Source organism: Bufo bufo, chromosome 3 (genome assembly GCF_905171765.1).
Source record: "Bufo bufo chromosome 3, aBufBuf1.1, whole genome shotgun sequence".
Taxonomy (NCBI): Eukaryota; Metazoa; Chordata; class Amphibia; order Anura; family Bufonidae; genus Bufo; species Bufo bufo.
Window position 1 is genome coordinate 565,579,940 of NC_053391.1, and position 19,113 is coordinate 565,599,052.

The window sequence follows — 19,113 nt, forward strand, 5'->3', positions numbered from 1 at the left end:
ACTCCCTATCTCCCACATCATATTTTCTCTCTGCGGAGGAGAGTTTCTTCGAGAAAAAGGCACACGGTCGCCATTTGGCAGGAGAGGGACCCCGAGACAAGACAGCACCCACACCTACCTCAGAAGCGTCCACCTCAACAATGAAGGGCAGAGAGACATCAGGTTGTACCAGGATGGGAGCGGAAGCAAAACTCTCTTTGATACTAGAAAAGGCCTTACGCGCATCTACCGACCAGGAGGAAAAATCTACCCCCTTTTTAGTCATGTCAGTGAGTGGCTTAACAACAGAGGAATAATTCAAAATGAACTTCCTGTAATAATTGGCAAAACCCAAAAAACGCATCAGCGCCTTCTGATTCTCAGGAAGCTCCCAATCAAGCACAGAGCGGACCTTCTCAGGGTCCAATGCGAAAACCAAAAGCAGAGAGAAGAAAACCCAGAAATGAATTTCTGGAACCGCAAACACACATTTTTCCAGTTTAGCGTATAATTTATTCTCCCGCAGAATGAGCAAGACCTGACGTAGGTGGTCCTTATGAGTTTTGAAATCAGGAGAAAAAATCTAAATGTCATCTAGATACACTAGTACAAATTTCCCCATTAAATGATAAAAAATGCTGTTCACAAAATGTTGGAAGACGGCTGGAGCATTCATCAAACCAAAAGGCATAACCAAATTCTCGAAATGGCCCTCAGGGGTATTGAAGGCAGTCTTCCATTCGTCCCCTTCCCTGACCCTGACTAGGTTGTATGCCCCTCTCAAATCCAACTTAGAAAAAACTTTAGCCCCAACAATCTGGTCAAACAGGTCCGGGATCAGAGGAAGCGGATAAGGGTCACGAATTGTAATACTGTTCAGCTCCCTGAAATCCAGACATGGTCTTAAAGAACCATATTTTTTCTTAACAAAAAAAAACCAGCGGCAACAGGTGACTTCGAGGGTCGGATGTGTCCCTTTTTATCAGGCTCTCAGAGATATAAGTACGCATAGCGACCCTTTCAGGTTGGGAGAGATTGTATAAACGAGATTTAGGCAGCTTGGCGCCTGGGATGAGATTAATAGGGCAATCGTACTCCCGGTGAGGGGGCAGCACCTGGACACCACTCTCTGAAAACACATCCGAAAATTCAGAGAGAAAAGATGGTACAGTCTTAGTAGAAACCTCTGAAAGAGACGCCGAGAGGCAATTCTCTCTACAAAAAGTCACTCCAACCATTTATTTGCCTTGCTTGCCAATCAATGGTGGTGTTATGTTTAGTGAGCCAGGGTAGCCCTAACACTAGAGGAGTAGGTAATCCGCTTAGGACGAAACATGACACATCCTCAACATGAGCATCACCCACAGTCAAACGGATATTGTGAACTATGCCCTTTAATGATTTTTGAGAAAGTGGAGAGGAATCGATCACAAAAACAGGTATATCCTTTCCCAAAGTGCATACCTGGAAACCATGTGTTATAGCAAATTGATTATCAATGAGATTGACAGCTGCTCCACTATCTACAAAAATCTCACAAACAATGTTCTTGCTCTCAAGCGCCACCCTGGCAGGTAGGACAAAACGGGAACTACAAGCCAACGGAAAACCTTCAACCTTGCCAATAGTAACATATGGAACGTTTTTAGAGCAGTTTTTTCTTTTTGTTTCTTTATTACTCTCAAAAAACTCCCTAAATCTCCTAGAGGGGCAAACATTTGCCAAATGATTTATACCTCCACAACAGAAACAAACCCTCCTCTGAGAGCTGAATCCTTTATTATTAGAGGCAAGCAAACCCAGCTGCATGGGCTCTGGCTCAGAGGGGATTGAGAGAGACTGAGGCCCCTGCGCACTGAATGAGACCGCCCCACTGTCCTTGGACTGAATATGACAGGAGGGAGTGATCTCTCCTCTCTCTCTAGGACGCCTGTCAATACGAACAGCCCGAGACATGGCAGACTCCAAGGAGGCAGGTCTCTCATGAAAGGCAAATGCATCTTTCAATCCCTCCGAAAGACCATGGCAAAATTGACTTCGGAGTGCAGCATCATTCCAACCAGAATCAGCTGCCCATCTCCGAAATTCTGAACAGTATATCTCTGCGGACTGTTTACCCGGAGGGAGTCAGGGTCACCTAGAATCAAGCCAACAGGAAAACACAAATAAAGGAATAGACTTATCTGAGGAACCAGCAGTGGCAGCATCTAGCAGTGAGCACATTCCAGGAAGTGGTATAAACCGCAAAGTGAAGCAGTATGGGAGGGGATATAAAGGGAGGCGATCACTGCTAATAGATGACAGCTGGGAGAGGGAGGAGAGATGACAAAACGAAACCAAAACAAAAGAAAATCATGCAAGAGGTACTGAAGAACGTCTGTCAGAACTTCTCAGAGATCTGGCGGTGACACCTACCATAGATTGGGCAAGCAAGACAGATCAGTAATTGGAGTCTTGGCGCGTCACTTTCTGTGGTATCCACTAAGGTGTTACCCCTGTTTCTTTCAGATTTTTCTGACGTATTCTTTGAGGGTGGAGATCAGGAGTTACCCCCTCGCCGAGAGTATGATTGTCTGGTCAACCTTATTCCCTGAGCTAAATTGCCAAAGTCTCAGTTGTATAATCTTTCCCAACCCGAAAGAGTAGCTATGCAAGAGCATATTACCGAGAGTTTGGCAAACGGACATATTAGATCATCTAAGTCACCGGTGGCTGCCGGCTTCTTTTTTGTTAAAAAAAAAGATGGTACCCGTAGACCGTGTTTAGACTTCTGGGAGCTAAATCGTATCACTGTCCGTGATCCTTATCCTCTTCCCTTTAACCTGGATTTATTCGATCAGATTGTCGGAGCCAAGGTCTTTTCCAAGTTGGATTTAAGAGGGGCTTATAATCTGATAAGAATCAGGGAAGGGGGTGAATGGAAGACGGCCTTTAATACCCCTGAGGGCCACTTCGAGAACTTGGTCATGCCCTCTGGGTTGACTAATGTCCCGGCGGTCTTTCAGCACTTTATCAATGACATTTTTCATCATTTGGTGGGGAGCTTTGTTGTTATTTCAATGACATACTAATTTACTCGCCCGATATGGAAACTCATCAGGATCATTTAAGGCAAGTATTATTGTTCCGCCGGGAAAATAAGTTATATGCTAAGTTAGAAAAATGTGTGTTTGCTGTTCAGGAGCTGCAGTTCCTGGGTTACCGTCTTTCTTCCTCAGGTTTTCGTATGGATCCCAAAAAGGTCCGTGCAGTATTGGACTGGGATTAACCTGAGAATCAGAAAGTGCTGATGCGGTTTTTGGGGTTTACTAATTACGACAGAAAATGTATTCTGAATTATTCTACTGTTGTCAAGCCTTTGACCGATATGACCAAGAAAGGTGTGGATTTCTCAGTCTGGTCTGAAGAAGCATTACATGCTTTTTCTGCAATAAAGAAATGTTTCACTTCTGCTCCCATTCTGGGGCAACCTGATGTGTCTCAGTCTTTCATTATGGAGGTTGACTCGTCAGAAGTGGGAGTCGGAGCAGTTTTGTTGCAGGGTCCTTCTCCTGGCAAATGGCGCCCTTGTGCTCTTCTGCCGAAAGAAATTATGATGTTGGTAATAGAGAGTTGCTGGCCATTAAATTGGCCTTTGAAGAATGATGTCATTGGTTAGAAGGAGCGATTAATCCCATTATGGTAATTACTGATCATAAGAATCTGTATTGCCTGCAATCGGTGAAGCCTCTGAACCCAAGGCAGGCTAGATGGTCATTGTTTTTCACCAGATTTAATTTTGTGGTCACTTATCGCCCTGGGGTCAAAAACGTCAAGGCGGATGCTTTGTCACGTAGCTTTCCTGGGAGGGAGGGGGAGATTCGGAGGATCCTGCTCCGATTTTGGCTGATGGGGTGGTGGTTTCCGCCCTGTATCCTGAACTTGAGGCGGAGGTGTTGGAAGCTCAAGGTCAGGCACCTGATTCCTGTCCTCCAGGGAGGTTGTTTGTTCCTTCTGGGCTTTGGCAGAAGGTGTTCAAGGAACATCATGATACTGTCTTTGCGGGACACCCTGGGAGAAGATCCACTGTGGATCTTATTTCCCGGAGATTCTGGTGGCGAGGTTTACGTAAAGGTGTGGAGGGTTATGTGGCAGACTGTGAGACCTGTGCACGTGCCAAGGTGACATACTCTGCCTTCAGGATCTCTTCTTCCTTTGTCCATCCCATCCCGTCCCTGGATGCATTTGTCCATGAACTTCATCACTGATTTGCCTAGTTCCTCTGGGAAGATGGTGATTTTGGTGGTGGTGGACCTCTTCAGTAAGTGTCACAACTAGACAGCTGAGAAGCTCTGACAGGAGCTTTCCAGATCCTCCTCCTTGAGTTTCTTTGTTTTGGTTAAGTTCCTCATCTCGTTAGTCTATCTCAGCTGTCATGCAGTTGGACTGATTGCTTCCCTTTAAGTTCCTCCCCATGATGCATTAGGTTGCGGCTTATACAACTTCCTGGAGTGTGTGTGCATGCTGTTTCTATTCCTCAGTCCTCTGCAAGATAAGTGCTGTTCCTTTATTTGTGATTTTCTGTCTGCTGGATTTTCAGGTGACCGTGACTCCCTCCGTGTCTTGTGTAGGGAGCCGGTGGTCGTGTCCGTCTTCAGGTATTAGATAGCCGAGGTACGTGGATATGCGCCCATCCACCTTTGGGGTGTTCGCATAGGCTGAGCAATTAGGGAGAGTGGCAGGTCTCATGTTGGGGTCTCCCTTTTGTTCCTTAGTTGTGGATCCAGTGAGTCATTAATTGTATTGCATTGTCTTGTTTCCTGTACACCATCCGTGACAGTAAGATGGCGCATTTTATACCATTATCAGGTTTGCCCAAAACTCTCGCTCAAGTGTTTATTGATAACATCGTGAAATTACGCTGTCCTTCTCTTTGGCTTTCCACCCTCAGTCGAACGGACAAACTACTAACCAGAACGGGCACACTAACCAGAATCTGGAAACTCTTTTGAGGTGTTTTGTCTCCGAGAATCAGGAAGAGTGGTCTTCATTTTTGTCTTTGGCTGAGTTTGCCTTAAATAACCGTAGACAGGAGTCCACTGATAAGTCACCATTTTTTGGTGAATATGGGCTTCACCCTCACTTTGGTACCTTTTCTGGGACGGAGTCCTCTGGTATACCTGAAGAGGAAAGATTCTCTTTCTCATTGTCATCTATATGGCGGAAGATTCAAATCAATTTGAAAAAATGGGCGAAAGATATAAACGTATGGCTGACAAGAGACATATGACTGGTCCAGACCTGTGTGTGGGTGATTTGGTGTGGTTGTCCACTAAGAACATTAAGTTGAAAGTACCCTCTTGGAAGTTGGGCCCAAGATTTATTGGTCCTTACAATATCTCTGCCATTATTAATCCGGTTGCGTTTCGTCTCGAACTTCCGCAGGCTTGGAAGATCCATAATGTGCTTCACAGGTTTTTGTTGAAAAACTATGTGGAACCTGCTGAACCATCACCCTTGCCACCTCCTCCTGTCTTGGTAGATGGTAATCTGGAGTTTCAGATCTCCAGAATAATTAACTCGTACATTGGAAGGGTTACGGTCCAGAAGAAAGAATGTGGGTTCCGGCGACTGATGTCAGTGATAGTCGCCTTCTGAAGGCTTTTCACAGGGCGCACCCGGATAAGGTCGGTTCTGGGTGCCCGGAGGTCACCCGTAGAAGGTGGGGTACTGTCACTGCCTGCCCTGTGAGAGATCTGAGAAGATCGGGTAGACTTGCAGCACGTAAGTCTATCTGACAGGTCTTTGTGTGTTTCCTGTTTGTTGTTGTGGGCAGGATCCCACCTCTCCACAGGTTCTGCTCGTTAGCTGTTTAAGTGGCACAATTTAAGTCCGCCTCTTACTGCTGACTTTGCAGTTGATATTTTCCTTCTGGAGTTCTATACTGTTTTTTTGTGGATCCTCTACTTCCCGCTCATCTGAAGCTAAGTCCTCCTGTTTTTTTCTTTTGTGCGTGTGTTGTTTCTAGGTCTTAGGGAGACGCTGGTCCCTTCACGGTGGAAGGTACCGGCTGTCTCATTCCCCGCTCCCTAAGTTAGGGTTTGCTACAGTGTTAGCAGGGCTTAGGTTCCAGCGTATGAGTTCGTTCACCATCAGGACTTGCTCATACTGTCAGCAGTCAGGGAGAGGCTCAAGGATTGTTAGAAGGTTACCATTCCCTCCTCCCTAGCTTTGGGGCCTAGTCTGTTTACCTGTTGCTGTTTGTTTACTTGGTGTTCCTCTTATCCACACTTGCCGTGACAACATTGTGGTAACTAATCAATTTTCCTTAAAATGGCAGTAAAAAAAAAAACATAACTCATCCATTTGCACGCAAAGAGGCCTCTGTGGCCATCTTGATTGAAGATACCGCATAACACCATCACGTCACAGCACGAGATTTCACACAATGTGTCTTCAATCAAGATGGCCGCTGCAGCCTCTACGCGATCAAATGGATAAGGTATTTATTTACTGGGGGCATAATAAATGGCACTGGGGGCATAATAAATGGCACTGGGGGCATAATAAATGGCACTGGGGGCATAATAAATGGCACTGGAGGCATAATAAATGGCACTGGGGGTTTATAAATGGCATGGGGGGGGGCTGATCTGAGGCATGGGGGTCTGATCTGAGGCCTGATAAAGGGGTTATTAACATTGGGGGTCTGATGAGGTCTGAGTAACATTGGGGGTCTGATTGCTGGCCATGATCTGAGATCTTATGAAAAAAAATTTTTTTCTTATTGTCCTCCTCTAAAACCTAGGTGCGTCTTATGGACCGGTGCGTCTTATAGGGCGAAAAATACGGTACTAATGTATTGTTATTATCCATATTGCTTCCTTTGCTGTCTGGATTAATTTTTCCATCACACTATATGCTGCTCGTTTCCATGGTTACGACCACCCTGCAATCCATCAGTGGTGGCTGTGCTTGCACACTATAGAAAAAAGCACCAGCCTATGTGAGCTCCCACAGTCCCAGCCACCAGAAAGCCCGACACTTTTTTTCTATAGTGTGCAAGCATGGCCACTACTGCTGGATTGCAGGGTGGTCGTAACTATGGAAACGAGAAGTGTATGATGTGATGGAAAAATGAAATGAAGCCAGCAAAGGAGGCAATATGGACAATCACAATACATTAGTAAGTGGCTTGTATTAACTTTGTCTACATGATAAATGTCACTTGCTTAAGTGAGACAACCCCTTTAACTATTTTGTAATAAAATGATTCTGAAGATAGGAATGAGGCCCATGTCTTCATCACTTGAACAATCAGAAGAAATTATTTTCACACTGATGTCCATAGAAGATGAATAGAGCTCAAAATAGAGCAAAATAATGATTGAAAAGCAGCACCCAAAGAGCATTTGATTTACTGGAGAATTTAGAGAATCTGAGACAAGTTCTTCTAGCTTAATTGATAAATTTCGTGTTTTGTGATATCTCATTAAAGGGGTTGTCTGGAATTGGGGACATTGGTGTAAGTGTACAACAGTCACCTAAATATTACATACATGCCTGTGCTACCTTTACCAGACTTTTCTGATGCCCCGTTTTAAATTCTGAAATTCTCAGCCGGAAGTGCAGATTTTGGCTGAGTCAGTAACGTACTAAGGCCCTTTGTGCAGAGCGAAGCCTCTTCTTCCACTTCGCAAGGAGCCCGGTGACGTCACCGTCAGCCACAGTAATTATGCAGAGCGCACGGAGGGCGGTAACTAGGCGGCAACACACCGCCCTAAGCCACGCCCCTCTGGCCCGGTGACGTCACAGGGCAGTGCGCTTTCTTATCAGTGAAGGAGGCAGAGCACTATGCTATTTAGCATAGTAAATGCCTCCAATGTAAATTACAGGCAAATTGGGCCTGGAGAAATAAGCGGAATATGAATGAGGGGGTGGATGCACGGAGGAGGTGAAACCATGCGATGCTGCGCTGGGACCCAGAAGCCAGTGCAGCAGGAAGTTACCGCACACATAAACATTGATGTAACAATCAGTGGGGGACCGTCGGAGCCCTGCAGAAGGGGAAAAAATACATAAAAATGAATCAGCTATTAATAGTGAGTTAACTTTTTTTTTTTTTTTATCCCGGACAACCCCTTTAAGAAATCAACAAGGGAGATTTTCCTAAAGTAATTTGGTGTGTAGAGGTTTTGAAATTCCAATGTGTCTCCCTTATGTGTAGCTTTTCTTTTTTTTAAAAGACTATGGTGCATATATTGCCCATATTATATTATAATGCTGATATAGGCATTCACATTTGTCATCAAATACAATCATAAAGAATGTTGACTAGCTTAGGTACATAAAAGTCATACACGGGATTTTTTGAAAAATATACAGTCTTAAAAGATTCGGACCTGGTACTGGTATCAGTCTCTAAGGCAGGACACTCTATTGCAGTGATGGCCAACCTCCAGCACTCCAACTGTGGTGAAACTATGATTCCCAGCATACACCATTCATTTCTATGGAGTTCTGAGAACAGCCAAGCAATGGTACATCTTGGGAGTCATAGTTTTACCACAGCTGGAGTGCTGGAGGTTACCCATCACTGCTCTATTGTAATAGGAACCTTCTCCCAGATCACTGTTCCCACATGGCATCACTGTGTTTGGCTACAGTTACTTGTACCAATTTGCAGTATTACTCAATATCTGTAAATTCATAGAGAGTTCCTAAACAAAGCTGACTTTTATCCGTAGTCCATGGTTATTAAGCTGAAAGAGCTTGTACAGGTTATGAAGATCATAGTGATCATTTTAAAGGTCGCAATGAATGCTATTTATATATTCTATTAGCATCTGAGCTATAGACTTATTTTGTTTTCCAATTTGACCATAAACAGTTCTGGACATCTGTGATTTGTATCCAAATTGTCCAGAAAATAAAGCCATTAATTGACCAGAAAGAAAGGTGAGCCATCTAATATGTTATTCACCAAAGCGTCTCCCAGTACTGTAGGCATTTCCTGCTTGTGAGTACAGAGTTACCTCGCACTTTGTGACTATAGTGTGACTGCTTTTGTTTTACTGTCTATGATGTTTTAATTCTCAGTTAATGGGTAACTTCAAATTATTTAAGTATTACAGCATTACACACTTCAGCCAGTACATAAGTAATATGATTTCAAACACTCCTATTATAATGTTAGTTCTGGTCATAAGATCCACAGTCAGGCCCAGCCCCAAATAATTAGTATTATAGTTCTGAGCAGCTCATTGCTATAAACTAAATTAAATCTACACTATTATTATGTGATAAACTTTTTTTTAATAGGTGTGTATATTCAATTACTATATGATATACAGTATAATAAAGTAATGTCAATAGACACATTTGTGTCAGCAATCCTTAGAGTGAAATTACATCTTCGATTATTGCTTTCGTTTTTAACTGACCTTTTACTTATCAATAATTTCCATAAATGTTACTGGATATTTAACAGGACTGATTTTTCAGCTATCATTTCAGAGTGTACCAAGCATCTCGAAATGTCTTGAAAGTTGTTATATCAGTGGTGATTATTGAAGATGGACTCATCCGTACCAGACAAATGCTGGAGATGTGACTTCTATGCTGGTGGCCTTTAATTCTGTCTGAGATTAGAAATAATGGTCCTGTCTGACTGTTTCCGGTATTGTAGTTTCACTCCTTCTTCCTGTTCCATTGGGTTGGATAGGTCATTGACCTGATGGTGGCAATAACACCCATTTGACTATTTGCTGTGGAAATGCCAGTAATGTGATTGATACAACTGATGCGCAAAAGGGTATAAATGTTTAGAACGTTTGACTTTCAGGCTCCATACAGTCCTGATCAAAAGTTTAAGACCACTTGAAAAAAAAGGCAAAAAATCATATTTTACATTGTTGGATCTTAACAAGGTTCCATGTAGAGCTTCAACATGAAATACCCCCACGTCCATTCACCCCCTCCTGAAATACCCCCACGTCCATTCACCCAGCAAGGAACTATTCATCTCTCCCTCCATCTTATTACCTTCTCATCTGACAGCTTGCACAAACCTGCTTGGCAACATAAAACACTTCCTTCCCAAACACACACAGATACCTCCTGCCCTTTTCTATTCTCACCTATTAACACTTTCTCTGCTTCTCCTTACTGCTGGTGATATCTCTCCAAATCCAGGCCCCCCTCAGCAAATCCCCACTATCACCTCTACGTCCCAATACAAATCTCCTTCTACAAACTTCTACAACCCCTTAAACCTAATAACCATTCCTGTGACCCCTGCTCCTTTGGTTCCTCTTGCAGGAGCATTATGGAACGCATGCTCTGCGTGTAACAAACTGTCGTACATTCATGAACTTTTCATCTCTCAAAACCTTTCCTTTCTAGGTCTCACAGAAACATGGCTGACACCCTCTGACACCTACTCCCCTGCTGCACTCTCATATAGTGGATTTCAATTCACCCACACCCCCCGCCCCGGCTGCAAACATGGTGGAGGAGTTGGTCTTCTCCTATCAGACACCTGCTCCTACAGCCAAACTCCACTGGCACCCTCCATTTAAAGTACACTCTGTTCACATCTACTCTCCCTCCAACCTCCAAGTAGCCGTCATTTACCGCCCCCGAGGGGCCAGCCACCATCTTTCTTGACCACTTTAACACCTGGCTACTACACTTTTTTTCTGCCGACATCCCCACTATCATCATAGGTGACTTCAACATCCCTATTGACACCTGCCACTCAGCCGCCTCTAAACTCCTATTGCTCTTTTCCTCCTTCAGCCTATTACAGTGGTCTTCAGCTCCCACCCACAGAGATGGTCACACTTTGGATCTTATCTTTACCCGCCTCTGCTACCTATTTAACCTTTCTAATTTGCCTCTCCCCCTATCCGACAACAACCTACTCACCTTCTCTTCATTGGTCTCTTCTGCTGCTCCCCGGTCCACACACTAGCACACCCCCGCAGGAACCTTAAACATCTCGACTTTTGCTTGCTTTCTGACTCTCTTCTCCCACTCTCTACCATCTGTTCCCTCCAAGACCCAGATGCTGCTACCACCCTATATAACACCACAATAAGTAAAGCTCTGGGCACTGTTGCCCCCCTCACACACAACAAAACCTGAAAAATTAACAGACAACCCTGGCACACCAACCTGACCAAAAAACTCAGACAAGCTTCCAGGGCTGCTGAGCGGCGATGGAAGAAATCCCATTCTAAAGATCATTTCACCGCATACAAGCAATCCCTCCTCATATTCAAATCCTCACTCGCTGATGCAAAACAGGCCTACTTCTCATCTCTCATATCTTCCCTGACCCACAGCCCTAAACAACTTTTTAGCACTTTTAACCCCTTTCTTAGTCCCCCAGCGCCCCCACCCTCTCCTCTCTTCTCAGCTGAGGACTTTGCCAAATATTTCAAACAAAAGATAGTCAACATCAGAGAAAGCTTCACTACACAGTCCCCACAGACCCTCTACACAACTGCTCGGTCCTCTTCTCCCAAAACCCGCTTCTCCACCATTACAGAAGAAAAACTCTCCACTCTACTATCCAAATCACATCTCACCACCTGTGCACTTGACCCAATCCCATCCCACCTTATCCCTAACCTCACCACAGTGTTTATCCCAGCCCTAACTCATCTCTTCAACCTATCACTAACCTCTGGTGTCTTCCCCTCTGCTTTTAAACACGCTACCATTACAACCATCCTCAAAAAGACTTCACTTGACCCATCTTCTTTGTCCAGTTATCGCTCCATATCACTTCTTCCGTATGCCTCAAAGCTACTTGAACAACATGTCCATTCTGAACTGTCCTCTCACCTCTCCTCCCTCTTTGACCGCCTACAATCTGGCTTCTGACCCCACCACTCGACTGAGACTGCCCTCACCAAAGTCACCAATGACCTACTGACAGCCAAAACCAAGAAACAATACTCTGTCCTCCATCTCCTTGACCTGTCCTCTGCCTTCGACACTTTTGACCACTCCCTTCTGTTGCAAACCCTCTCATCTCTTGGCATCACTGACCTGGCCCTCTCCTGGATCACATCAAACCTCACAGACCGGACGTTTAGCGTCTCCCACTCCCGCACCACCTCCTCGTCTCATTCCGTCTCTGTTGGTGTCCCGCAAGGCTCTGTCCTAGGACCCCTGCTCTTCTCTATCTACACTTTTGGCCTGGGACAGCTGATAGAGTCCCATGGCTTTCAGTATCACTCCTACGCTGACGACACACAAATCTACCTCTCTGGTCCAGACATCACCACCTTACTATCCAGAATCCCACAATGTCTATCTTCTATATCATCCTTCTTCTCCTCTCGCTTTCTAAAACTTAACATGGATAAAACAGAATTCATCCTCTTTCCCCCATCTTGCTCAACCCCCCCAACAGACCTATCTATCACGATCAATGGCTGCACACTCTCCCCGGTCAACCAAGTCTGCTGCCTTGGAGTGACCTTGGATTCTGCCCTCTCCTTCAGACCACACATCCAAGCCCTTTTCACCACCTGCCGCCTCCAACTCAAAAACATCTCCCGCATCCGTGCTTTCCTTAACTTTGAATCTGCGAAAATGCTTGTACATGCCCTCATCATCTCCCGCCTAGACTACTGCAACACTCTCCTCTGTGGCCTTCCATCTAGCACTCTCGCACCCCTCCAATCTATCCTCAACTCTGCTGCCCGACTAATCCACCTCTCACCCTATTACTACTCTGCCTCTCCCCTCTGCCAATCCTTTCACTGGCTCCCCATTGCCCAGCGAATTCACTTCAAAGAACTAACAAATACATACAAGGCTGTCCATAACCTGTCCCCTCCCTACATCTCTGAGTTACTTTCCCGATACACCCCCACACGCACTCTCCGATCCGCACAAGACCTCCTTTTCTCCTCTCTTATCGCCTCTTCCCACAATCGACTCCAAGATTTCTCCCGTGCATCCCCCATACTCTGGAACTCACTACCCCAACATATCAGACTCTCACCTACAGTGGAATCCTTCAAAAGAAACCTGAAAACCCACCTCTTCAGACAAGCCTACAACCAGTGACCCTGCTGCTTCCATACCGCTATGACCAACTTCACCCGCACCTACTGTGTCCTTCTCCCATACCATGTAGATTGTAAGCTCTTACGGGCAGGGCCCTCTTTCCTTCTGTACCAGTTTGTAACTCATCTTGTTTATGATTAGTGCAATTGTCTGTATTATCTATGTATACCTCTTCTCATATGTACAGCGCTATGGAATGAATGGCGCTTTAATAATAAATAATAATAATAAAAATAATAACATACTACTACAGAGGGATCTGGATAGATTGGAGGCTTGGGCAGATAAGTGGCAGATGAGGTTTAACACTGATAAATGTAAAGTTATGCACATGGGAAGGAAAAAAGCAAGTCACCCGTACATACTAAATGGTAAAACACTCGGTAACACTGACATGGAAAAGGATCTAGGAATTTTAATAAACAGCAAACTAAGCAGCAAAAACCAGTGTCAGGCAGCTGCTGCCAAGGCCAACAAGATATTGGGTTGCATCAGAAGGGGCATAGATTCCCGTGATATGAACATAGTCCTACCACTTTACAAATCGCTAGTCAGACCACACATGGAGTACTGTGTACAGTTCTGGGCTCCTGTAAACAAGGCAGACATAGCAGAGCTGGAGAAAGTTCAGAGGAGGGCAACTAAAGTAATAACTGGAATGGGGCAACTACAGTACCCTGAAAGATTAAAATTAATATGTATAAATATATCAGGGGTCAGTACAGAGATCTATCCCATCAGCTATTTATCCCCAGGACTGCTTCTTTACGGTAAGAGCAGTGAGACTATGGAACTCTCTGCCTGAGAAGGTGGTGATGGTGAGTACAATAAAGGAATTCAAGAGGGGCCTGGATGTATTTCTGGAGCTTAATAATATTACAGGATATAGCTACTAGAGAGGGGTCGTTGATCCAGGGAGTTATTGTGATTGCCTGATTGGAGTCGGGAAGGAATTTTTTATTCCCCTAATGTGGAGAAAATTGGCTTCTACCTCACAGGGTTTTTTGCCTTCCTCTGGATCAACTTGCAGGATGACAGGCCGAACTGGATGGACAAATGTCTTTTTTCGGCCTTATGTACTATGTTACTATGTTACAACAAGAAGAAATGAGAGTAAGACAAAACATTTTTTGAGCATTCAATTAATTGAAAATAACGAATAAACTGAAACAGGCTGTTTTTCAGCTGATCCAAATTTTAGGACCACATGCCTTTAAAAGGCCAAATCTGTGCAAAGATGTAGATTCTTTGTCATTTTCTGTCAGGTAGTCACATGTTGTGATGGCAAAGGCAAAAAAACTCTCGCTTGTTGGATTGTTGAACTGCATAAGCAGGGTCTCTCACAGCGCGCCATCGCTGCTGAGGTGGGACGCAGTAAGACAGTCATTTGGAATTTCTTAAATGATCCTGAGGGTTATGGAACAAAAAAGTCAAGTGGAAGACCCAAAAATTTTCCTCAGCACTGAGCCGGAGGATCCAATTGGCTGTCCGTCAAGACACTGGACGATCCTCGACCCAAATTAAGGCCCTTACTGGTGCTGACTGCAGCACCATAACCATCAGACGGCATCGGAGACTGAAGTGCTTCAAAAACAAAAAACCTTGTCTCCTTGAACGCCACAAAACTGCTCGTTTGGACTTTGCAAGAGAGCACCAAACATGGGACATTCAAAGGTGGAAGAAAGTTATATTTTTTGATAAGAAAAAAATTAACCTTGATGGTCCTGATGGTTTCCAACGTTACTGGCATAACAAGCAGATCCCACCTGAAATGTGTTCTATGCGCCACAGTGGAGGGGGCGCCATAATGGTCTGGGGTGCTTTTTCCTTCAGAGGAACAATGGAGCTTCAGGGAGTGCAGGGTAGTAAAACGGCCGCTGGCTATGTCCAGATGTTGCAGAGAGCATTCCTCATGACTGAGGGCTCTCGTCTGTGTGGTAACGACTGGGTTTTTCAACAAGACAATTCTACAGTACACAATGCCCACAGGACAAGGGACTTCTTCCAGGAGAATAACATCACTCTTTTGGCCCATCCTGCGTGTTCCACTGATCTAAATCCAATTGAGAACCTTTGGGATAGATGGCAAGGGAAGTTTACAAAAATGGACAACAGTTCCAGACAGTAGATGGCCTTCGTGCGGCCGTCTTCACCACTTGGAGAAATGTTCCCACTCACCTCATGGAAACGCTTGCATCAAGCATGCTGAAACGAATTTTTGAAGTGATAAACAATAACGGCGGAGCTACTCATTACTGAGTTCATGTTTGGAAGTTGGATTTCTGTTTTGGGGGGGTTTATTTTTTTTTTGGAGGTGTGGTCCTAAACTTTTGATCAGCTGAAAAATAGCCTGTTTCAGTTTATTCGTTGTTTTCATTAAATTGAATGCTCAAAAAATGTTTTGTCTCACTCCCATTTCTTCTTGTTGCATGTTGAAGCTCTACTTGGAACCTTGTTAAGATCCAGCCATGCTAAATATAATTTTTTGCCATTTTTCAAGTGGTCTTAAACTTTTGATCAGGACTGTATCTCACCATCCACTACAGCTTCGAACGTGAGGCTACCATCATTTTATAGGCAATCATCCTAGCTATCTCCTACATAAATTGGACTTGCAACTATTTAGCATATGATTAGTTATGCAGATTCTTGTCATGTAACTGCAGTTTTACTGTTATACGCCTAAATTTTTTTATTTACATTTTTATTAATTTGTTTGTATTTTGTACATCCACCTTTGGCTTTCAACACTGCCTGAATCCTTCTCGATCAGATTCAAGCATGTTTAGACCGAAATCTGTTTCCAGGTCTCTTCTACATGTTCCCAATGTTGGTTCATACGGATCAACTCACTAGGGTACGAATTCAGCTTTTTCTTCAACTCTACCCACAGGTGTTCAATTGGCTTTAGGTCTATGGACTGTGGGGGCCAATCCAGCACCTCTAATTCATTGCGATTGAACCAATCTTCACAAATCTCAATGTATGCTTCAGGTCATTGTCCTGCTTGAACACTATGTTGTCCTTTTCATACCCATAGTACTTTAGTGTATGAAGTAACTAGTCTTGTAAGATACTCACATATAGCTCAGCACTTAGACCACCATCAATCCTGGTCAAGTATCCAATGCCTTTGGCTGTGAAACAAACCCATATAATCAGGCATCCCCCACTGAACTTGACAGTTCCTTCAATTTCTCGATATGTTAGCCCCCTTTTCACTTGTTTCTGCCAGACCCATTTGCACCTGTCAGGGCCCAGTCTATTGACTTTCCTCTCATTTCTACAAATCACCCATTTTCAATCTTCTAATGTCCATTGTTTGCAAACTTGAGCCAACGCTTCTTATGAGGCTTCTTCACCTTTTTTCGGGCCACCATTCCAGACTTGTGTAATGCTCGTCACATGGTGCTTGCATGGACGTCTGTGATCTCACTATTACTAAGCATATGAGCCACCTCCACTGCTGTGTTTGTCACACCAGAACTGATAGATCTTGTAATGAACCGACTTGCTGACCCCAATATTTTGCCTGGACCTCCACCTCTTGGCTTTGGAATGGATGGACGGACTTCACTTCGTATTCTTCCAACTGTCATGGCACTCGCATGATGCAGTTTGGACATTTTCTTGGCCAAAATACTGCTATCGATGAGCTGGATGATGCTGTTTCTCTTTTCTTGGGAAATCTTCTTCATGGCTGCTCCTGGATTCAAACCAGTGACCTTTCACTTGGAAATCAACCTAATAACACACTGAGCTATTAGGGAATGTGAGAACAGGTTGTAATTTGTAGTGCGGGCGCCATCCTTAAAGACCCGACATGTTATGTACTATTACGTCACATTTCGGGAAGGGGCTAAGTGTGCAATGTATGATATGCCATATTGATGTTCCTTATGATCTGGGGGAAGCCAGCATTGTATTGTATGCACCACTGTGGGATAAAAGCTTTGTATGTTATGCCATGTGTAACATGTATACTGACAGGCAAAAGGTCAATAATGGCCCAAAAAAGTGAAGCAGCCTTAAAGGGAGTCTTTCACCTAAAATCACCATTATAGAACACTAACATCAGGATCTCCATTACATTCCCCATATTAGAATGCTACCTTCCATATTGCTGTCCATCGCCGATTTTCTCAGAAAAAGACATTTATTCAATATGTTATTTAGCTTCTGAAGGTGCCCAGGGGCAGCGTTCATGCGGCCGGTGCCCAGGCCCCTCGGCGCTTTTCACACGAAAGCCCTCCCCTTTCACCCCTCTGGCCCGCCCTAGGTTCTTCTGATTACGTCGTCCTCTTAGTGAAAAATCCAGCGCCAGCGCCGTTCAACAGATTCGCCGCTCCTGCACACTTCATTCCCTATTATGGGCAGAGGCACAAAGCCAGCCAGATTGGGATGTACGGGGGAATGAAGTGCGCAGGCGAATCTGTTGAACGGCGCTGGCGCTGGATTTCTCACTAAGAAGAGGACTTAATCAGAAGAACCTAGGGCGGTGAAAGAGGAGGGGTTTCGTATGAAAAGCGACGAGGGACCTGGGCAATGGCCGCATGAACGCCACCCCTGGGCACCTTTAGAAGCTAATTAACATATTGAATAAAAGTGTTTTTCTGAAAAAATCCGTGATGAACAGCAATATGGAAGGTAGCATTCTAATATGGGGAATGTAATGGAGATCCTGATGTTTGTGTTCTATAATGGTGAATTTAGGTCAAAGCCTCCCTCTAACTTCAATATCGTCATAAAAAGCGTCGGCTCGAGTTTTCAAAAAACCACGACCAGTGGACAGTAGAAAATTGGAAATGGCTGATTTAGAGCAATGAGGAGAAACTCAATAGACTGCGCTCTGAAGGGTGCAAATGGGTCTGGAAGAAACAAGGGAAAAGGGAGCTAAGAGATCGAGAAATTGAAGGAACTGTCAAGTTCGATGGAGGAAGCCTTATGATATGGGTTTGTTTCACAGCCAAAGGTATTGGATACTTGAGCAGGATTGATGGTGGTCTCAGTGCTGAGCTATTTGCGAGTATCCTACAAGACAAGTTACTTCGTACACTCAAGTACTATGGGGAGGCTCAGACTAGCCCACAGAGGTACAGGTGAATGCCCTGGTGGGCCCCTGAGCAAGGTGGGCCCTTTGTCATTCACCCCCTGCACAAGTGGCACATAACACAGTGGACTTACTGCACTACATATAGATAGGCAGTGTGCAACACCTCAACCAGCCTAAGTTCATATAAAAAACTGGGTAGAATATTTAGAAACCACCAATTTTATTATTATAGACACGTTCATGTGGCTGAGATGACTAGGTAAAGAGGCAGGACAAACAGTGTCCTCCATTTCCAGGGACCTGCCTTCTCAAAGTTGCTGCAAGGACCCTATATTCAATCATCTTGTAGCTTCTTTCTGCTGATTGAGCAAGTAGTATTTCAAAGTATCAATATTGCCCCCAAAATAAATTTTACTGGTGGGCCCTAGACAGCCCAGTCCAACACTGACTATTGGTATGAAAAGGACAACATAGTGTTGAAGCAGGACAATGACCCAAAGCATATGTCGAGATTTGCGAAAATTGCCTCAATGACAATGAAGTAGAGGTGCTGGATTGGGCCCCACAGTCCCCAGACCTCAACCTAATCGAACACTTGTGGGTAGAGTTGAAGAAAAAGCTGTATTTGTACCCAAGTGAGTCAACAAGCATGCATCAACATTGGGAACGTGTGGAAGAGACCTGGGAAAAGATTTCAGTCAAGACATGCTTGAATCTGATCGAGAGCATGCCCAGAAGGATTCAGGCAGTGTTGAAAGCCAAAGGATTTACAAAATACTATAAAAAAAAAAAATAATAATTTTAGGAGCAGTTATATGACAAGAATCTGCATGACTAAACATATGCTAAATAGTTACAAGTTTAATTTATGTATGAGATAGCCGAGATGATTGTCTATAAAATGATGGTAGTCTCGAAGCTCTAGTGGATGGTGAGATATGGAGCCTGAAAGTCAAACGTTTTAAACATTTGCTTGTCAGAGTATAGTGGGAATGGAGACATCACAGGTGACT